General features: G+C 42.7%; 1 long non-coding RNA gene across 1 annotated transcript in view; it reads right to left on the reverse strand.

The window, feature by feature from the left end:
• The window catches only part of LOC122460313, a 195,745-nt gene that overhangs the window by 141,455 nt on the left and 35,912 nt on the right, over positions 1-18,378 (reverse strand). The window lies entirely within an intron of this gene.

Genomic DNA, 18,378 nt, shown 5'->3' on the forward strand with positions numbered 1-18,378 from the left:
CACAAATACATTGTCCTACATCATTATTAATAATTATTTGTATTGCAGTATCGCCTAGAGGTCACAGCTGAGATTAAAGTCCCACTGTGTTTTGTGTTGTACATACCCATAAGAAGACACAGTCTAGACCCTGAAAAGCTTAGGGTCAAAAGAGACAACGCACAAAGAATGAGGAAAGGAAACATTATTATCAGATCTGAGCAAATTCAGAATTTCCATCCCATGGGAATTTCTAATACTTCAACATTTTTTTTCAGCTCAAATTATAAAGAAAAAATTGGAAATTTCACTCCATTGACTTCAATGGGCTTTGAATCAGACCTCCGTGCTTAAACAAGTTGCTCAGGGTCAGTAGTAAGAGCCAGGAATTCAACTCAATCTCATCAATCCTAATTCAGTGCATTAACCACAAGACCATATTTCCTCTTTACATTAGGTCAGTCACAAACCCAGTGATGGTACTGCTTATTAAATACATTAGACTCATCCCTTAGCAAACATATTCCAAATGGAAAAATACATTTAACTCTAAATTTGGGTGCAAGTTGCAGTATTTCATAAATATAGCCAGGTATGTGCTTTGTAAACCAAGGAAAACTTTTAATGTTCTGGGGATAGCATAGGGACTGGTTATACTGCATTTCAACAGGCTTTCGATTCACATACTGCTAGATCTCCTAGTAACTAAAAAACATTGGGGCAGATCCTCAGCTCCAACGCAATGGAGTCTGTCAATCAGGTGTGACAATTTACACTACCTGAGGATCCGCTTTTAGTTATCATATTGTGTGCAAAGAGACATCTCCTTTGAGAATTCACAGGCAAATTGTGGGAAAGGGTAGCAGATCAAGCAATGTGAATACCACATTGGAGCTGAGGGGTTTATGGTGTTAAGCTATCTTGTAGCATCTTCCAGGACAGGAGTAGAGGTCTACTTTATCCTCCATTTTGAACATGAGCAGCAAAAGAGACTGTTTTCCATTTCATTAATAGGCTAGGGATTGACTCTTTCAAGGTATCCATATGCAGATTATATGTTAGGTCTGATCAGAAATTTTCCACTGAAACTATGATTGAAAACTGGTTACATGATTTATTTATTTATTTATTTATTTATTATTTGCAAAAAGTATCTGCTTTCTGCAGAAAATTTCAACTTTTCATTCAAAACTTGAACAAAAAAAAAATTCAGCCCAAAACCAAAATAGATGAATCAAAAACTGTGGTTCTTTGTGGGAGTTGTAGTTTAGATGTGTTATGCACCCATTCTCCTGCAGCTTCCCCAGCTGGACTACATTTCCCATGATGCAGCCCAACAAGAGAGGAAACCTAGTCCAAAACTGGGTTTTCCCCTGTTGGAAAACCTTGATGTTTTGGCAAAAAAATTAAAAACCAAACATTTTCACCTGAAAGCTTTCTGCCAAAAGGTTTAGATTCAGAAATGTCACTATGGTGCCTCAGAGGACTTGTAGTTTAGATGCCTCATACCCACATTCTCTATAGGCTGGACTGCCTGACCAGACTACATTTCTCCTGATGCACTACAGTTTCCCATCTTGTTGGGCCACCATGGTGCATCATGGGTTTCCCTGGCTGCAATCCATCATCCTTTCATTCCACACCATCCTATCTCAAAAAGGTTGTGATGACAGCCCTTACTTTACATAAATAAATATGAAATAAGGGCTGCCAGGACAAAAAAAAATAGAAGGTAAAATGGTATGGAACAATCCTCATACATCCTACCTTAAATGAATAGTTTTACAGAGGGTAATTTAGCGCTTCCAAAATGAAGGTGACAATGATTTGTTCATGTGGAGGAAATTATCAAGCAGTGCCAAAGAACACATGCTCAGGAAGTAGATGCATGACATAAGAACACAAGAACATAAGAATGGCCATACTGGGTCAGATCAAAGGTCCATCCAGCCCAGTATCCTCTCTCCCGACAGTGGCCAATGCCAGGTTCCACAGAGGGAGTGAACCTAACAGGTCATGATCAAGTGATCTCTCTCTTGCCATCCATCTCCACCCTCTGACAAACAGAGGCTGGGGACACCATTCCTTTCCCATCCTGGCTAATAGCCATTAATGGACTTAACCTCCATGAATTTATCCAGTTCTCTTTTAAACCCTATTATAGCCCTAGCCTTCACAACCTCCTCAGGCAAGGAGTTCCACAGGTTGACTGTGCGCTGTGTGAAGAAGAAATTCCTTATATTTGTTTTAAACCTGCTGCCCATTAATTTCATTTGGTGGCCCCTAGTTCTTATATTATGGGAACAAGTAAATAACTTTTCCTTATTCACTTTCTCCACTCCACTCATGATTTTATATACCTCTATCATATCCCCCCTTAGTCTCCTCTTTTCCAAGCTGAAAAGTCCTAGCCTCTTTAATCTCTCCTCATATGGGACCCGTTCCAAACCCCTAATCATTTTAGTTGCCCTTTTCTGAACCTTTTCAAATGCCAGTATTTTTTTTTTTAGATGAGGGGACCACATCTGTACGCAGTATTCGAATGGATTTTGTATAAGGGCAATAAGATATTCTCTATCTTATTCCCTATCCCTTTTTTACTGATTCCTAACATCCTGTTTGCTTTTTGACTGCCGCTGCACACTGTGTGGATGTCTTCAGAGAACTATCCACGATGACTCCAAGATCTTTTTTCTGATTAGTTGTAGCTAAATTAGCCCCCATCATATTGTATGCAGAGTTGGGATTAATCTGGTGAAGTCTGGTGAATTTGTGGCATTTGCTACTTGCTGTCCAGTTGATGCCCAAGAGGCTGGGAATGGCCGTGTAGGTTGGGAATGGAAATACACGTTTTTCATTGTGCCATATTTGTTTCTATGCTTCATTCCTTGGTTTGGTCTTATAAAAACAAAATAGGTAAAATAGATGGAAATTCTCTGTGTAGGAAGTCCTGTACACTCATTTTCTTTTGATATTACTTACGTAGCAGGTGAGATTTTGAAAAAAAATTAAAAAAATTAAGAAGAAATATTATCCTTGAAGATGCCCATCTGATAAAGCCCCACACACCTGATGACTAGCTCCAAGTGAGCCTGAAAGACTTTTAGGGACCACTCTCCCTCTACATACACTGGCTTGATACTGAATACATTGTTCATTGTGGATGGATTTGGTGTGTATTTAATAAAGACTTGGGCCACATATTTGACCCAGACTAAGAGCCCAATCCTCCAACTGACTCTTCAGTTACTGAAAGTTAAGCACCTGTGTAAGTGTTGGCAAGACTGGGACATAAATCTTATTTAAGCTGCTCTCTGTGTGATACCTCATCTTTGAAACCATCTTTAATTCTGATAACTGTCCATCTCTTATTTCACTTGTAGCTGGATGGGAGTAGAGTCTTTGGGCTGTATATCCAATATACGCACATTCTTTACCTATCAAACATGATCTCGGATATCCTGGCATGCCACCACCAGGTTAAATACTATTTTTATTTCCCAATAAAACAAAAGCTTTACAGGAAAACTGTACACGATCAAATACTGCTGGGAAAGTGGAAGAAGTAAACACATTGTGGAAAACAGAAAGGAAGTCCACAAAGATTAGGTGTGCAAAAGTTTGGGAAAGAAGAGGCTCAACAACTAAAGGATGCATCAAGATAACAAGATATAAAAAGATTAAGTTGTATGGAAAAACCATCAGGCCAGTTTTGTAAATTGTAAGAAATGTTAAAAGTGAAAGGAGAAAGAAAGGAGATTCTGACAATCAGAATAATTATAGAGCTATAAGCTTAGAGTCAGTACCAAGAACCATGTTGAAAGTAATTGTTAGCAGATTAAGCCCAGTTTTAGAGGAAGTAGTAGGCAAGCAATAGTTCCAAAGATTCACTGATCAGATATCGACACTTGAACACTGGATGAGAAAAAAGTGAAAATCGGAATTCAAGATATTTGCTATTTTCATTGACTTTACAAAGGCACCTGGTTTGGAGGGAAATATTATAAAAAGTAGTAAAATCTTATGGTGTGCCAGAAGGGATAACTGCATCTATAAAAGAAACTATATACGAAGACTCCTGTGGTGCTATAAGAATTGGAGGCTAATTAACCACCTGGTTCAAGTCAAAATTGGTTTACAGGGGCATGGAATGTTTGTTGGTTTTAATCGTTTTTATAAACTGGACATAAAGAATGTTAGATGAGTTGGCGGGTGTGACACTATGTGATCTAGAGTTAAGATCCGTATCTTGTGTAGATGACTTTGTACAACGAGCAGAAATGTTTGAATTAATTATGATACTCTTTGCTAACTTGGAAAATTGGCAGAGTTGACTTGGCCTTATAATAAATACCAAGAAGATGAAACGTTTGCATCTTGGAAAAGGGACAATTGCTACATCCCTTTTTAACTTTGAGTTACTTAGCATTATATTAAAAATGTATATAATTATAACAAATTTATAAACAATACAATCCCATCCACCAGCACAAAGAATCTTGTCATCTTCATGTCAGCTGGAAACAAAAAGGAGAGATCAGACAAACAAAACCAAAGGAGATGTGGTGTAACTGCATATTAATGTCATACAAGTTTCAAAAACTTAAATCAAACTTTGTATAAAACCTATTGAGAGACACCAGATAAGTGAGGTAATATATTTTATTCGACCAAATTCTGTTGGTGAAAGAGACAAGCTTTTCAGTTCTGGAACTTGTCTCTTTCACCAACAGAAGTTGGTCCGATAAGAGATATTACCTCACCCACCTCACAGAATTTAAGCTCAGAAGCGCCCATCATGATCATCTAGTCTGACCTCCTGCACATTGCAGGCCACAGAATCTCACACACCCATTCCTATAATAGTCATTGTTCTTATATGCTGGAACCAACATGGCTACAACAATATAGCAAATAAAATAATAAATACTGATAATTCTTCAAAGAGCAAGACAATGGAGTATCCCTTCGAGTAATTAAGTCTTGGTCATATTTTATATTATTAATCACAAGGTTCTGCAATCCACAAATTTTCTGCTGTAATTCAGTGATCCATCTTCCACTGTCTAGAGCTACACCCTACTTTCTCTCAATGGGAGTTGTACGTGCACTGAATGAGCACAAAGTACATATGACACGCTCGTCTGTAGAAGTACAGTTGATTAATTTGAGAGATTTGCTTTCATTTTACATAGCATCTGTCTATTGTCATCTAAAACTTCATCCACCAAATTCAGACATAGTTTCATTAACTTCACTGGGATTATGCCAGAGATAGTCTGTCTCCATATTTTTACTATTAAATTATTATAAAAATGTGTAGCACATCAGTAGCATGTTGAATTAATATTTCCCCCCTCACCCCATGAGAACTAATTGTTTCACTAGATTGTAGCAGGTTTGATAGTACTAAAGTTAGAAAAAAAATCAAGAAAACAAGACATTTTAAAATAATTTTGTGAATAGTGTGTAACCCAAATCTAAAATATCTGATTTAACAAGTGGCATATTTAAATAACAAATAGGATGATGATGATGATAGGATTTATAACATCTGTCTCCTTAACAATAAAAAGCACAGCTAAAATAATACTAGCAAAAGAATAACACTTCGTGTTTGCTCATTTTTCTTACATCTCTCTTTAAAAACAATATATTTGGAAAATTTACTTTAACATCCTTTGGGTATTTTACAGAACTTTTTTTGTAATATCAGTGACTAAGATGGCTTTTAATGGGCCACATTTTTAAAGAATACTATATATATGTACACCACTCCATTTTACTCAAAAGTTATCCCCTTTTGATGAATATCAGTGAATCAGTCTCAAGTTCAAAGTCTGTAATGAACACAGAAATGCCATATCACATCAAACTACTGATCCTTCTAGTTCAGTATCCTGTGCCTCATAGAGGATAGTACCAGATTTTCTCAGGAAGGTATTAGAAACTCTGTAGTGGACTATTATGAAATAACTTATAACTCATTGGAGAAGATTTTTCTAAAATTAATAGTTGACTTTTGAACCCTGAAGCCAGCTGAGTTTTGCCTGGTTTGGGGTTTTGTGCATTTCTGCTAAAGGCATCAATAACCAGACCTAAGATAAGAATAAATAAAACTAGAAACAAAGAGACAGTGTTTTAGAATGATAGGTCCTCTCAGATGAAAAGTAACTATTTCACATGACCGAAATGCAGTCCACAGTGCATTTCATGATTATCTGGTCCTTAATAGGACTTATGGACAGCGAGGATGGTAACACTCTGGAATCAAGTGCACTTAGCACTTTGCAGGATGGGGTCTCAAATGCTGTGTTAGCCAGTCTGTATATTAGAAAGCTAAGGAGGTGTGTACTTAGATTTCATTCTGATCCCAGCAGGCAAAGTAAAGATTTTCTTTGCATTCACTTCAGTCTTGGCTCCTCAATCCTGCAAAAGCAAATCAATGTCTTGTGACAATTCTGCATTAGTCTCATCAGCTTTAAAGGGACATATCACTGTTCTTATCATTAGGTTGCATGGATAAATAGATTTCTTTTTTTATGGGTTAGGTCAAAATCAATAGCAAAGTCCCCAAAAGACTTAATGGAATCTCTGGCACTTTTCCCCTTTTGGAGTAAAAATTCTGTTTGGGGCAGGGTTTGTGTTGTTATTTTATTAATTTCATCTCTTGTTTTAGTTGGCTGGGGTTCACTGGATGGAAGGGAATGTCAGTGCAGTGAGTGTCTTTCTTATACCAGAAAGACTTTTTCCAGAGAAGACATATCTAAAATTTATTTTAAAAAATATAATTAAAATTCAAAAAAGTACTGAAACATACAGAAATACGATAGAATTTTAACTCTTCTGTAGTTGGAGAGGAGTCTGTCTTGATGTCCTGGTAGCAGACACGTTCAGACAAAGAGGGGCGGGAACTTGTCTGGAGTAGGAGCCACACACTGACGCACATGCACCCAGCTACATTGCTCTCTTTAAAAAATCGCAGATTTAAAATTAACTGATCAACCCCAAAGAAAGAGAAATATGCACTGGAGGAATTAGAGAAGGAGCAGGGTACAAAACATTAAGATGCTGATCTGGAACACAGCTAGAAAGCCAGTTTTGACAGCTTTGAACTACTTGAAGAGGTGGGTGGGACTCACAACAGCAGCTACCCAATTCAAAGATTCTAAGGCCAGAAGAGACCATTGTGATCATCGACTCTGGCCTCCTGCACAATACAAGCTATAGAATGTCTCCCAAATAATTCCTGTTTGAATTAGAGCATATCCTTTGGGAAAAAAAATTGAATCTCGATTTAAAAATCGCAAGTGATGAAGAATCTACCATAACCCTTGGTAAATTGTTGCAATGGTTAATTGCCTTCACTTAAAAATATTATGCCTTATTTCCGGTCTGAATTTGTCTAGCTTCAACTTCCAGCTATTGGATCATGGTATACTTTTCTCTGCTAGATTGAACAATCCATCATCAAATATTTGTTCCCCATGTAAGGTACTTAGTGACTGTAATCAAATCACCCCTTTACCTTCTCTGGTAAACTAAATAGAGCTCCTTGAATCTATCACTATAAGCAGAGGAGAAAATAAGCCGGTATGCCCCGGTACAGCATACCAGCAAGCACCAGTGCACCGTACTGGGGCAGCCTGGCTTCCCCGGGTGCAATTTATAGGGCCTGGGGCTCCCAGCAGTGGCTGGAGCCGCAGGCCCTTTAAATTGCCTCCTGAGCTCCGCTGCTAGAGTCCTAGGGTAGCGGCTGCAGGGCTCCGGTGGCCTTTTAAAGGGCCCGGGGCTCCCCTGCTTCTACCACCCTGGCCCTTTAAATAGCCACCGGAGCCCCACCGCCGCCACTCCAGGGCTCTGGGGGCTATTTAAAGCGCTGTGGCGGTAGAAACAGGGAAATTCCGGGCCCTATAAACAGCCCCCAGAGCCCTAGAATGGGGGGGCTATGGGAGCTATTTAAAGAGCCAGGGCTCCAGCTGCCTGTGCCATCCCTGTCCTATAAATAGCCGCTGGAGCCCCACCGCTTCCCCAGGGCTCTGGCAGCTATTTAAAGGGCTGGGGCAGTAGAAGAGGGGAGCCCTGGGCCCTTAAAATAGGCCCAGAAGCCCTGGGCTGCTGCTGCTACCCTGGGGGGGCAGTTACCTTGCAGGGTGGGCTGGAGCTGGCTCTGACCCCCTCAACCCCTTCCGGGGGCCAAAGCTGGCATCAGCGTACCGGTAAGTCACTCGACTTACTTTCACCCCTGAAGTATAAGTCACATTTTCTAATCCTGTAATCATTCTTGTGACTCCTCTCTGAACCCTCTCCAATTTAACAACATCCTTCATGAATTGTGGACACAAACAGCTGTCATACCAGTGCCAAGCACAGAGGATATATAACCTCTCTATTTCTATGCAAATTTCTGCATCTAAGGATCGCATTAGCACTTTTGGCTACAGCATAGCACCGAGAGCTCATGTGCAGCTTATTATCCTGGAAAGCAGTGACTCTGAGGAAGACTTTGACCTATGTTCTTTGTTCCTAGATGATCATGCTTGGCCATATTAAAATGCATATTATTTGCTTGTGCCCAGTTGATCTATACTTTATATTATTTACCACTCCCCTGCAAACTTTATCAGGAATTATTTTATATTTTCTTCCAGGTCATTCAGTGATAAAAATGTTAAATAGCATAGGACCAACAACCAATCTCTGCAGGAACACAGTGGTTTGCTTTACGACTATGGAATCAGACACTATGTTTCTGGAAGTTCAAAGCCTCCCAAAAGGCTATACCTAGGAGGACGCTGAAAGCTGCATACAAAATATCAAAGATTCTAGAAAACACACAGACATTTGGCTGCTGAAGGATGATATGCACTCTGAAGAAAAAGAAATCCCTTAAGTTTTGGAACACTGGAGCTTTAGTCTGTGTCTGGTAGACATCCATACAGGAGATGGAATCGACATGGTAATGTTGTACACTACCTTAGACTGGCTCTTAAAAATGATTGATTAATTCCTGGCCAGACATACAAGACAGTCTGAAAATATCAAACCTTATTACAAGGTTCCTGCACTGGTATGGAAAAAAAAGATACAAGAAGCAAAGATACTGCAACTTCAATCTACAAATGAGAAACATTCCACTCATCCATTCCCAAAAGAAGCTTACAGATTATGTCCAGACAGCATAACACTTATAGAAACCTTTGGTTAACACACAATGCAGGTCATGGCTAGATATCTTGGTCATATCACCTCCCTGCAAGATAAGAAGTGGAAATTCTTTGCCTTGGTAATGACCCATTCCAAATGCTATGCTAAGATACATTTGTAACTTTAGTGCCTTCATGTCCAAAATGGAGTCTGCTCTGCATGCAGCTCTGGCCAAGAAAAGGCACACACAGGAACACAGCAGAGAAATTCTTTTCAACCCTAGGGGTACCTGTTCCAAAAACTCCAGAGGAATCACACACACTCCAGAATAGTACTATGAATATAGGAAAGGGCAATATTTATTCTCAGAGAGATGAATGGAGAAAAAACAACAGGGGGGAAGAGTGGGAGAGGGGTAAGACAGGGTTACACTCAACATGAGGCCCCATAGATCCTGTGGTACCACAGTCTGAACGGGCAGACACCGAACAGTGCGTCTGCACTCAAAGTTCAGGGATCATGGGCAGAGTTTCCAGTCCAGCAGTGAGTCTTGGGTGCTCCTGGTCGTCTTCGCCGCCAGCAAACTTTCAACAACAAACCCCTCCGGTGCCCTCTTCTGCCGCTCTCTGCAAACCCACACAGAGCGACAACCTCCCCACATAACTAGCTACAGCCTTTCTCCTTACTCCCTATGCAAGGTCACAAGCCCCAGTACTCATGGCCCCACACAGCTTTGGGCAATGATCCTGGGTCCAGTTCCAGTTTGTCCTTCAGTGATTCCTCCTTGGCACTGTGCTCCCCTGGGGCTCCTGACCTAGGACATCCCAAGTCAGTGGCTCTGCCCCTCACAGGCTTCGGGCAGGTTCTCAGGACTTGGCTGCTTCATTCTGTAGCCCGTTAGTCTGGAGCTCCAGACTCACACACCTGTCGCTCTCCTTCTCTCCATGACCCCGGAAAAACCAGCACTCTCCCTGTCTCAGGAGAAGGTTTTAAAGGGTCCATGCTCTCTAACCCCCATGGGGGTTACACATTGTATCTATCAAGACCCAAGGTTCAATCAAGGTGATGTTATTAAAACCTGGAGGCGGGGCCACTCAGCCGGTGGGATGGGATTCACAGAGAAACAAGTTTCTGCACATCCGCGTGCATGGACACACATACAAACCAGCATGCACACACACAAACTCCAAGCAGACTAAGCAACCATGCACAAACGACCATGTTCCTTTTTAGAATTTCTTGTGTTCTTTCATTTCAGTTATAGAACCTAGATGCCACAGTGATTAACACCTTACAAACACTGGACAGATAAGTCAGATAATGATTCGGGGGCTGGGGCACATGACTTACAAGGAGAGGCTGAAGGAACTGGGCTTGTTTAATCTTCAGAAGAGAAGAGTGAGGGGGGATTTGATAGCAGCCTTCAACTACCTGAAGGGGGGGTTTCAAAGAGGATGGAGCTCGGCTGTTCTCAGTGGTGGCAGATGACAGAACAAGGAGCAATGGTCTCAAGTTGCAGTGGGGGAGGTCTAGGTTGGATATTAGGAAACATTATTTCACTAGCAGGGTGGTGAAGCACTGGAATGGGTTCCCTAGGGAGGTGGTTATGGTCCTTAGAGATTTTTAAGGTCAAGCTTGACAAAGCCCTGGCTGGGATGGTTTAGTTGGGGATTGGTTCTGCTTTGAGCAGGGAGTTGGAAGAGATGACGTCCTGAGGTCTCTTCCAACCCTAATCTTCTATGATTCTATGATATTGCGGCACCTGAATTGGGACACTCTGGAATACCATAACAGCAGGCCTGTGAGACAGACCAGTTTTATATAGCTTATTGCCATAAAGAGAGCTTGTTGCTATGTGGCTAAGCTCCGATCTTTAAGATTGAAACACAAAACATTTAGGATTGGGCATAGTCCCAGACCATCCTTCTTGGTGGTGATCATTAGAATTAAGGAAACAATCAAGATTGTGGAAATCAATAAAACCGAATATAAGATTAAGACAGTGACGAGATTTTGTTACATTAAAAGGACAAGGATGTTGTGGTCCTGGCATGGAAACTGAGAAAATAAAGACAGACAAATCTTTTTGCAGGATTAAAGAAAATATGAAGGAGGATGGAGTAAAATTTCCAGAACAAATCCAAGGTGTCTCTCTTCATTGTAAGTAAGACTGCACAACTGAGGGGGGAAAGTAATGAGCAGCCAATGTTTAAAACATTTCATCTGCCAAGGTGATACAGAAGCATTGGCATTAGGCCCAGAGATTACGAAGAGGGATGTCCGTGTTTCTATCAGATCATTCACTAGTGTCAAGATAGGCGAGGCAGAGAAATCCCCATGGAGCTATGTAGACCAATGCTTCACAAAACACACTCATCATATAAACACACCTGCACAATACCTGTACATCTCTCTACCTATCAAATGCTAAGGCATCAATAAACCATTAAAATTTAAGCATACAAGATGGTATAAATCTGAGCTAAATTCAGTTTAAAATTGCCAAAGCCCTGAAAACCAGCCTCTCTCTCCATTATTACACTGGTGAATTAACAGTTTAAGGTTTCCAGAAAATACAGTGTTTCTTATTTATTTAGCATAATCTTAGATGTGCTCACCCCCACCTCTAGTTGCAGGTAAGTTATATATAAACGTATACATATTCAAATGTAATCAAAGGGGTGGAATGTCAACACAGAAGAAACCAAGTCAAACACTTTGTTAATAGGTTTCAGAGTAGCAGCCGTGTTAGTCTGTATTCGCAAAAAGAAAAGGAGTACTTGTGGCACCTTAGAGACTAACACATTTATTTGAGCATAAGCTTTCGTGAGCTACAGCTCACTTCATCAAAATGCATCCGATGAAGTGAGCTGTAGCTCACGAAAGCTTATGCTCAAATAAATGTGTTAGGCTCTAAAGTGCCACAAGTACTCCTTTTCTTTTTGTGAATACAGACTAACACGGCTGCTATTCTGAAACCTGTCATTATGCAAGGCACTGAATTTAGCTTTGTTAATAGATAGTCTTTGCAAAGGAATTGATGCAGGGAGTGAGTTCCAGAGTCAACGGACCTAATCCTAGCCACTGGCAAAACTCTTGAATGGGACTAGAATTGTGGCAAAGAGAACACTCTTCCTTCAGCAACTTTGAGCATTGTCAATAAACATTTGATAGTACAGTATTTCAGCCACACACCCACAGCCTCCCTATTTTGAAAGTCTTTCAGGAAGCAGGAGAAGGCCTGCACTGCCCATCAACCCATTTGGTATTGGTGTGGCAGATAAGCCTTCTGCTCTACCCCACTGGAGCACTCAGATGGGGCCTAAGAAATGTCCAAGCATAGACTATTTATTACAACACCGATGTGCCTAAGGTATGCCACAGCTAGCTGGGCTCTATATGATGGGGTTTAGAGCAGGGGTGGGCAAACTTTTTGGCCCAAGGGCCACTTGGGGTTGCAAAACTGTACGGAGGTAGGGAAGAACCCCCAACCCATCCAACCCCCCCACTCCTTGTCCCCTGACTGCCCCCTCCCAAGACCCCTGCCCCTAACCACCCCCTGGGACCCCATCCCCATCCAATCCCCCCGCTCCCTGTCCCCTGACTTCCCCAACCCCTATCCACACCCCAACCCTCAACAGCCCCCCCCAGGACTCCCACCCCCTATCCAACTGCCCTCTGCTCCTCGTCCCCTGACTGCCCTCTCCTGTGACTCCCCACCCCTAACTGCCCCCCCGGGATCCCACCCCCTTATCCAACCCCCCCCCCCGCTCCTTGTCCCAACTGCCCCCCCAACTCCTATCCACATCCCTTCCTCCTGACAGGCCCCCTGGGACTCCCACTCTGAACCCTCCCTGTTCCCTGTCCCCTGATTGCGCCTCCAGAACCTCCACCCCATCCAAATGTCCTCTGCTCCCTGACTGCCCCCCGGGATCCCCTTCCCCCCTTACCATGCTGCTCAGAGCAGCAGGAGCGCGATGCCCAGCCGGAGCCAGCTGCGCTCCCTGCTCTGCCCAGTAGGAGCAGTGGGCCAGAGGGCTCAGGGGCTGGACAGGACGGTCCCACAGGCTGTAGTTTGCTCACCTCTGATCTAGAGGCTTTTGCAAATTCAATGCTGCTGCACTGCGGATGAGTGGGGACCTTTTGCTCCTTCTCCCCAGAAGACCCTTCCAGGATGGAGGGAATAGGCTTACAGGCCATTCTGAGGTTGCAGCCACTTGGTCCGATGAAGATTTTGGGAGGCAAAAGAGGGAGCTATCAGGTAGGGATAGGGTAAAAGACACTGATCTTCCCTCTATTGCGGCATCTAAATCTTCTGGGGGCTGTTGGAGTGAGAAGATTCTGTGGCAATGGAGGCCCCCCGCTATTATTCAGATTTGGATGATACTTGTATTGCTATTTTTTTAATCAGGTTCAAAAGTGAACAGCCATCTCTAAAATCTCCAGTCTGCTTCTCTTGTTCCTGTTTAGAGCAGACCAGAGGGCGACCATGCCGCTTCATGGCAACTTGCAAGGTTTTGACATTTGTTTTTCTTCCTCAATGGAACAAAACCAAAACCTTTGAATGCTGGAGCTGTCTGGTTAGGGCACTAGGAGACCCAGGTTCATGTCTCTGTTCTGTTCAAGTAAGTACTGAGTTTTCATCCCAGATCGTGCTGAACAAGGCAGAGCAAGATCATGAACCTGGGTCTCCCACTCCACAAGGCAGTTCAGACACCTCCATCGTGAGCGGGGATTTGCAAGCATTTCAGACAAAGAGAGGTAAAGAGAAAATGACACAGGAAAAATTCCTCTACTCTCTCCTTGGGCTAGCAAAACAACTTCAAACAATGTAAATATCAGGTCAAGAGTCTTCACAAACAAGACAATCACGATTTAAAGAGTAACACTGCAGTCTTATTTTTTTCTGTGGTATCTTACCTGGAAATTCTTAAATATTCTTATTATTGATCATTCATATTGCAATCAGGGATGACAGGTTTGTGTAATTTTTGGTGGTGCGCAGAACGGGTTCAAGTCCTGCCCCACCCCACACCTGCCTTGTAAGCCAATATATATCTTTTAAAATAGTGTAAAAATGTGAGGGCTCTGGGGTGGGGTTGGGGATGAGGGGTTTGGGGTGTGGGAAGGGCTCAAGCAGAGGGTTGGGATGTGGGGTGAGGGCCCTGGGGTGGGGCTGGCAATGAGGGGTTCACGATGCAGGAGGGGGCTCAGGGCTAGGGCAGAGGGTTGGGATGCGGGGGGAGTGAGGGCTCTGGCAGGGGGTGGGAGCTCTGAGGTGGGGCAGGGCTGGGGATGAGGAGTTTGGGGTGCAGGCAGGCTGCCCCCAACTGGGGCCAGAGAAGACGACTCCCCCCAGCCCTCTCCCCGCTGGTAGCAGCAAGCTCTCCTCACCAGCAGCACCCTCACCTCGCACCAGTCCTAAGGCCCCTCTCAGGTCCAGGAAGCCCCCGCACCTCTCCTGTGGTGGGTGCAGGGAGGAGAGGCTGCTATCACAGGTGCTCCTCCTCCCCTGCTGCTGCCCCTCACTGTAGCCTCATTGAGGCTAAATTAGGTGATTTGCCCAAGACAAAGAGACAAATCCATGTCAGAGCTGAGATTAGAATTTAGTTATTCCTGGACATTAGGCAATACTCCTCTCACAGGATGTAAACAGGGAGTGTCTGTTACCTCAAGGGTTTTCAAAGTCTACTTTGGGGTGGGTAGAAGAGAGAGCAAACAGTTTGAGGCCTTTCATTTCATAGCGTGAATTAATTAATTTATCACAAAAGGCAAAGAATGGTTGTGTCACTGTGAAATTACATTACCAGCATGAAAGGAAGGAAGCATGAGGATATTTTCTATATAGTCTTGTATTTTTTTTAAAGTTACAACACTTCCTGACTTTCAAATTTTCTGACAGAAGGCTATTCTGGAGAAGATACTGACACTCATTTCTCAGCTCCATTGAGTTTCAGTATATAGTGTCCTTTGTAATAAAAGATAGAGAGCAAAATACATCTCTACAATGTATTATTCCCTCTGTGAGTATTTGTTTCTACATTTGAAATTTTACCCATGTCTTATCAAGCATTAACTAATACTGATCGGACACAAACATTTGTTCCAGGAATAATAATAATAATAATACCTAGTTCCTAGGCAATGCTTTTCACATGTAGATATCCAAGTCTTTTAAAAATGAAATTAATATCATCCCCATTTTTACATGGGGAAACTGAGGCATAGGTTTGTGAAATGATTTGCTCAAGGTCAACCCTGAAGACCAGTGACAGTCAGGAATAGATCTCTGGGTCTCAGTCCACTAGAAAAAAACTCATTTGTGTACATATCCTGTAACAGACCCTATGCAAAATGACTAACAGAACTCCCCTCTAATGGACCAGAAAACACTAACATGTAGAGGTCCTGCCAACGTTTTCTCCAGCTGCATGTGTAACATGTCTCACGTGAGAAATATGCACTGCATTTCTGCTATGGGTTCCTGGAACTGTGGGAAGGGTGTGGGAGAGGCAGGAAAGACTCTCTTTTGCACCCTACAGTAGAGTAGGGGGCAGGACAGGTGCTGGGGGAACATGAAAAGGCCAACAGAGACCAAGATAAAAACATAAGAATGGCCACACTGAGTCAGGCCAATGGTCCATCTAACCCACTATCCTGTCTTCTGACAGTTGCCGGTGCCAGATGTTTCAGAGAGAATGAATAGAACAGGGCAGTTATCTAGCGATCCATCCCCTGCTGTCCAGTCCCAGCTTCTGGCAATCAGAGGTTTAGGGACAATCCAGAAAAGATCATTCTGTTTCAACCAGTTTGTCTTATACTGAAGGTAAGTTTACTGTCCTGTAATTTCCAAGATCACCCTTGGAGCTTTTTTAAGAATCAGTGTTACTTTAGCCATCTGCCAGTCATCTGGTACAGAGTCTGATTTAAATGATAGGTTACATACCACAGTAAGTATTTCTGAAATTTTATATTTGAGTTCCTTCAGAACTCTTGGGTGAATGGCATATGGTCCTGGTGACTTATTACTGTCTAATGTATCAATTTGTTCCAAAACCTTCTCTGTTGACATCTCAATCTGGGACTCAGATGTGTCACATAAAAGAATGTCTCAGATGTGGGAATCTCCCTCACATCCTCTTTACTGAAGACCAGTGCAGAGAATTCATTTAGCTTCTCTGCAGTTCAGCTATATTCGCTTCTACTGTGCTCAACTTAGGACAAAATGAAGAATTGCCTCTCTCCTTCTGGGTTCCAAGACTAGTTGTTCCAAGAAGCAGTAATTAATAGTGTCTAGAAGTTTTATCTTTGCACCATGAACTGATGTGACATATACCCAATCAGGACGGGGATAGCTGAAATCCCCTATTGTTATTCTTAATTATGATTATTATTTTTTCTTAGCTTCTCTAATCTCTAGGAGCATTTCACAATCACCATCCTGGTGAGGTGGTCAGTAGCATATTTCTATTGCTATATTCTTATTATTCAAGCATGGACTTGCTATCCATAGAGATTCTATGGTACTGTTTGATTCATATAACATTTTTACTATATTTGACTCTACGTTCTTTCTTTCATACACAGTACCACAGCCTCCCCAACATGACTTATTCTGTCATTGCTATATATTTTGCACCCTGGTTTAACCGTGTCCCATTTATTATCATTGTTCCACCAAGTTTCTGTGATGTCTATTATATCAATAGCCCCATTTAACACAAAACATTCAAGTTCACCCATCTTAGTATTGAGACTTCTAGCATTTGTATATAAACACTTATAAAATTTGTAAATTTTTGTCTGCCTTCATGTGATGTAATTAAATGGGATTCTTTCATTTGACTGTTTCTATTCAGTTCCTACCTGTACTTTATCAACTTATATTCTCTCCTCTTTATGAGGATATAGAGTATAGCCTTTAATACATCCTCCTCTAAGGGATTTCTTTGTCCCAACCATATGCTTCTCCCACCTGTCAGCTTTCCCCCAGTCCTTAGAGTAAAGTTTCCTCTACTAACTTTTTAATCTTACATGTCAGCAGTCTGGTTCCATTTTGGTTTAAGTAGAGTCCTTCTTTCCAGTATTGGCTCCTCCTTTCTCAGAAGTTTCCCCAGTTCCTAATAAATCTAAAGCCCTCCTCCCAACACCAGTGTCTCATCCATACATTAAGACCTGGCTGTTCTGCCTGTCTAACTGGCCCTGTACGTGGAACTGGAAACATTTCAGAAAATGCTACAGGCACCAACTTTCCTACATGCTGGGGGGTGCTCGATCCCCAGCTCTGCTCCAGGCCCTGCCCCCCTTGCACCCCTTCCCTAAGGCCTCATCCCCACCCTGCCTCTTCCCACCCACTTCCATCCCCCTCCCCAAGCATGCTGCATCCTTGCTTTTCCTCCTCTCCCCCAGAGCCTCCTGAACACCGCAAAACAGCTGATAGCAGTGGGCAGGAGGCGTGGGGAGGGAGGGAAAGGTGCTGATCTGCGGGGCATGCCGCAGGGCGGGAGGTGCTGGGGGGGAGCTAATGAGGGTGTGCTGGTGGGTGCTAAGCACACACCATTTTTTCCCTGTGGGTGCTCCGAGTTGGTGCCTTTGGAAAATGCTACCATGGAGGTCCGACTTTAATCTCTCTTCTAGCAGCCTAAAGTTGTCCTCCAAGACCTCTCTCCTACCTTTCCTTATGTCATTGGTACCAACATACCACCACCGCTGGCTCCTCCCCAGCACTGCACATAAATCTATCTAGATGTCTTGAGAGGTTCACAACTCTTACATCCAACAGGCAATTCACCATGAGATTTTCCCAGTCATCACAAACCCAATTCACTTTCTAATAATCAAATCCCCCATTCCTATAACTTGTCTCTTTCTAATAACTGGGGTCCCCTCAGATATCCTGAGTGTGAGAGGATACCATGAAATCCTCTGAAAGGAAGGCCCCAACTATGGGATCATTTATTCCACACCAGCTTGATGTTCTCTTTCCCTGAGACTTCCATCCTCCTCAACAATACAAAGGCTGTCAGACTGGAGGTGGGACCATTCTACTGTGTCCTGGAAAGTCTCCTCTATGTGCACCTCTGTCTCCCTTAGCTCCTCCTGTTAGAAGGAACTGAGATCTGACTGCAGGGGAGGGCGAACAGCAGTTTGTTTTGGAGGTGGGGAAGGGGCAGGAGAGCATAAGGCAAACTGGGGTGGAGCTGTTAAAGGTCGGAGATCTTGGAGCCATGGAAGGTTACTGAAGGTTGAATC

Source organism: Dermochelys coriacea, chromosome 5 (genome assembly GCF_009764565.3).
Source record: "Dermochelys coriacea isolate rDerCor1 chromosome 5, rDerCor1.pri.v4, whole genome shotgun sequence".
Classification (NCBI taxonomy): domain Eukaryota; kingdom Metazoa; phylum Chordata; order Testudines; family Dermochelyidae; genus Dermochelys; species Dermochelys coriacea.